Raw genomic sequence first — 5,348 nt, forward strand, 5'->3', positions numbered from 1 at the left:
TGGTTCCAGTTGGCACCTTTATTTTTCTGAGTGCATGATAGCTAAAGCTCACAACACTATCTCATTACTCTCTCAGGCTTCAGGACTGTCTGAATATTAACAAATTTGAATTATTACCTAGTCACACGTGTTCTGATTCTAATATAGCTTCTATAAGGGCAGAATCAGAAATTAAATATTTAGGTAGAGTGATTTTTAAAAATATGACCAGAAGAGAAGACACCAACATCTGCAGTCGTATCGTCGACATGAAGAAATCCGTTAGTCGTTGGTTGACCAGGGATATCACTATATTTGGCTGAAGGTCTTTCTAAATTAATTTACCCATGTCATTCTCTGTCATATTTCTGGTTAAAGATTATGAGAAGGGTGGTGTTAGAGCCTTAGACTTCGAGTCATTGGTGGGAACTTTTAAGATTAACTGGCTCAGAGCTTGTCTATCTCAGTCTGATTCCATGTGGTTTCATATACCCAGATCCTTATTTAAGGAATTAGAAGGAATTTATTTTTTTATTAAGATGTGACTTTGAGATTAGTAAAATATCTAGTTTTCACAAACAGATACTTTCTTTTTGGAAAATGATGTTTACACACAACTTCTCTCCTCACACCTATGGAACCTATGTTGTAGCGACTTCCACAGTCGCTAGAGGCCGGGGATGGAGCCTGCCTATTTGCCTGACGCGCTGTCAACTTTACGCAATAATGCGAGAGGTGGAATTGTTTGCTTGTTTATTAAAGTGCTTTGCGATTTTTACAGAGTAGTATCATCGGCTCCTGATTCAAACTCTTACAACATCACAGGCTCTAATATAACGAAGCAAACATGTAGTGCAGCGGTCAACAAAAACTATGGCTACCCAGCCCTCCTCTCTGTCAAAATCAAAACCAGTAAATGACAGACTGACAACGCCCATTTATGTCACCGCTAGCACCCACGTGACTCCCATAACAACCAAACAAATAAAAACCCAGTGATCATCAGAATTCAATACATTCAATTATGGCTCCTACACACCAGCCCCTAATTATTAGGATCCCTTCTAATAATTACCCATAATTAACAAAGTAGGAGACATAAAACATGCAGAGAAAAGTCAAGCATTTACTGTATTTCAATATTACCCGCAGGAATCATATAGGTAATCTTAAAGTCTATCTTGATGAGAGAATGAGAGACATTTTATGTCCAAATACAATCAAAGTCTGATAATTGGACCCAGAAGTCTTTAACTGTGATCTGCCTCCAGCAGTAGACACAGTTTGGTAATAGGTCGATCCAGGCAACTAGTCTGAGTTTTAATCCGAACTTGACGAACGAATCCTCTTCGGTCAGGAAAAGTCTTTATCACACGTCCCATTGGCCACGAGTTTCGAGGTGCCGAACTGTCCATGATAAGAACCAGATCTCCCACGATGAGGTTCCTTTTTACTCCAATCCATCGCTGACGTTCCTGTTGCTGTAGTAGGTATTCCTTCACCCATCTTTTCCAAAACAAGTCAGACATGTATTGGACTTGTTTCCATCTTCTGTGTGCGTACATATCAGTGGAATGGAATACTCCTGGTGGTAATATTGGTGAGGTCTTTAACAGAAGAAGATGATTAGGGGTCAAAGCTTCCAGGTCGTTAGGATCCATTGAGGCTTTGGTAATTGGGCGGCTGTTAATGATGGCTTCAACCTCACAAAGTACAGTATGAAGACCTTCTTCATCCAGGTTTTGTACTTTCATTATGGAATTAAGTACTTTGCGAACCAGTCTTATCAGTCGCTCCCAGGTTCCTCCGTGATGTGAACCTCCAGGTGGATAAATGTTTAAACAAGCGAGTAACAGAATTTTCTCCAGCTTGCTCAACACTCACTATGGCAACTGTTTTTACCTCAGGATCATCAGATGCAAGCAGACTGATGTCATCTGGGTAGACAGGCCATTCACTCCTAGATTGTAGAAGATACTGAGGCCCAGACAACCATTTTGTATTCTTCATAAAAACATCGACTTTCACTCCTCTTGAGGCCATATCTGCTGGATTACTGGCAGTGTCCACATATCTCCATTGCGAGGAAGATGAAACTCTTAAGATTTGTGAAACTCGGTTGGCCACAAAAACCTTGAATCTTGAAGTTTCACTCCTGATGTATTTAAGAACAGAAGCACTATCTGTCCAAAACACAGAATCCAGAAGTTCCATCTGCAGCTCTTTCCTCCAGAGTACATCCAATCGACTGGCCATGGTTGCTGCAATGAGCTCCATCCTCGGGATGGTAAAGGATTTAAGAGGAGCAACACGAGCCTTTCCCATAACAAACGCACAGTGTCGTTCTGAACAGATGTTTTCAATCAGCAGGTAGGTCACTGTTCCATACCCATCCTCACTGGCATCACAGAAATGGTGCAACTGAGCACTCGTGATTTCTCCAAATCCATCAGGTTTCAGACAACAACTCACTTCAAACTTGCTCAATAGCTGGAGCTGCTGGAGCCATGTTAACCATCTTTTGGAAAACAGCTCTGGTACGTTATCGTCCCAGCCGATTCCTTCCTGGCATAGATCTCTTAGGATTTTCTTAGCAGTTAAGACCACAGGACTTAGCATTCCAAGAGGATCATAGATAGAACTGACAATTGAAAGGATTCCTCTTCTGGTGAGCGGTCTGTCCTTGAGCACAATCTTGAACTTAAAAGAGTCTGATTTTATGCACCACTCCACGCCCAAAACTCGCTTGATCATTGAGGAATCCAATTCCATGTTCAACTCTTTCATTCCTGTGGCTCTATGACTTTCAGGAATTGATTCCAGCACTGCAGGCTTGTTGGTGATCCACTTTTTGAGCAGAAATCCTCCTTTGGCACACAAAGAAACCAACTCGTGGTACATTAACACTGCTTCCTCATCAGTTTCAACGGACACAAGACAATCGTCCACATAAAAACAGTGCAACAACTTCTTCACAGCTTCCTCACTGTAGAGATGTCCAAAGTCATCCGCACACTTTCTGAGTGCAAAGTTGGCACAACTTGGTGACGAAGTTGCCCCGAAGAGATGTACATTCATCCTGTATTCAGATGTTGGTCGTTCCAGATCACCTTTAGGCCACCAGAGAAATCTCAATAGATCTTTATCTTCAGCTGGAACCATGACTTGATGGAACATGGATTCAATATCTCCCATAATTACAACTGGCTCCTTCCTGAATCTTGTGATCACTCCTATTAAAGAGCTTGTAAGATCGGGTCCTTGTAAGAGTTGGGAGTTTAAAGATGTTCCATGATAACTCACTCCACAGTCAAACACAACTCTGAGTTTCTTCTTGGTCGGATGGTAAACACCATGGTGTGGTATATACCACAGCTTGCCATCATTGCGATTGATCTCCTCTTCCGGGACCTTTTCAGCATAACCTTTAGCTAGAAGCTCATTCATGAAGACTTTGTACTCAGTATGAAACACTGTGTCTCTCTCAAATCTCTTTTGTAGAAAGCGCAGACGTTGTTGAACAACTTTCTTATTGTTTGGCATACTGATACTGGCATTCCGAAAAGGTAATGCTATCTGGATATGACCACCCACATATTTGGCAGAGTTAGTCACTATTTCCAGAAATCTCTGATCCTCTCTTGACAATCCAACCTGCTCATCAACTTTGCTCTCAGGAAAGTCATTCTTGAACTGTTGCTGCCAAAGCTCCTCCAGCGTGACAACAGAAATTCTGTTGACTGTAACTTGTGGATGCTTCTGATCACTTGTAGCTTCACAGTTTCCTGAAAGTGGTCCATTGATGGTCCAGCCAAGCCTTGTCCTTATGGCATACGGTCCTCCATCAACACTACACACCACTTCCAGAGGTTCCAAGGCTTTGGGAATGTTTGTTCCAATCAGAAGTTCGATTCCTGCATTGATTTGAGGCAGGGTTATGTGTTTTAAATGTGCCCATCCTTCAATATCTCCTGGTGTTGTAATATTTCCTTTATGTACAGGCATGGACTCCTGTGTGTACACTTTTGGCAGTTCCAGAAATTCGTCACCACAAAGAGCGGCAACCTCCAGTCCAGATAAAGTGTTGCTGCTCACAACTCTTTCCTGGCCCATGGTTCTGAGGAGGATGTTTCCTTTCCTTCCCTCAAGGTGAAGTCTGCGCATCAGACTCTCAGTGCAGAAAACTGCTGTGCTCCCTTGGTCCAAAAAAGCATATGTTGTAATAATGTTGCTTCCTTTCTTTGACTTTACTTGGACAGGCACAATGGGCAGTTTACAGTCCTGGTCTCCAGCCCCTGTAAGACCACTCGACACCAGTGTGCTCACATGCGGCTGCATGTTCCTGTCGGTCTTTTCAGAAGGTGAACTTTCTTTGTGCAGGATGGTGGGATGTTTCCGGCTGCATTTTGAACAGGAAATCCTCTTACGGCAGTCTTTACTGATGTGTCCTATACACAAGCAGCCAAAACAGATGCCATTTTCCTTTAAGAAGGTTATCTTCTTCTCATGAGCCATTTTTCCCAACTGTGCACAGACGTCCAACAAGTGTCTTCCTCCACAACAAATACAGACGTTCCTTCCAACCTGATTATTTTTCATTTCCTTAGGTGTACTCTCCACAACTTGCATAGTGGTGGCAAAGCTTGTTCCTTTATTTCCAGGTCTGGCTTGATACTTGGCTTTACTCATTCCTTTTGTTGGTAAAGAAAGCGGAGAATCTTGAATATTACCGAATACAGGATCAGTTAATATTCTTATTTGCTTCTCCAAAAAGTCTGCAATATCCATAAATTTGGCTCTTCTTTTATGCCTTTCTTGCAGGTCACAAACATGGCTTCTCCATTTGTCCCTAAATTTATACGGCAATTTTTAAATAATGTTCACCATATTAGAAGGCATGTCCAAATCACTCAGATGCTGCACCTCCTCCATTGCATTACAGCATCCCCTGAGGAACAAACTGTAGTTCTGAAGAGCTTTTACTTCCTCTGTTTTAATTGATGGCCATGAAAGTGCCTTGTCCAGATATGCAGCTGCGACCTTCTGTTCATCACCATAGTGCTCCTTTAACAGTGATTTTGCCTTGCGATAACCATGATCTGAGTTCATTTGTTGACCGCTTCTCACCAATTCCTTTGCATGGCCTCTTGTGTACTGTTCCAAAAAATATAAACGATCGCTGTTATTCTTCGTATTGCACTCAACTGCATTCTCAAATGCTTTAATAAATGAATAATATTGAAGTGGATCTCCATCAAAATGAGGTATTTCTCTCTTTGGTAAAGAAAAGAGGCTTTGTTGTTGGATTAAGAGTGTTGTTATTTCATTTTGTTTAGTCATTATTCCAATAACATCATTTTGTGGTTCCA

The sequence above is a fragment of the Astatotilapia calliptera genome, chromosome 19 (assembly GCF_964374335.1).
Source record: "Astatotilapia calliptera chromosome 19, fAstCal68.1, whole genome shotgun sequence".
Taxonomy (NCBI): Eukaryota; Metazoa; Chordata; class Actinopteri; order Cichliformes; family Cichlidae; genus Astatotilapia; species Astatotilapia calliptera.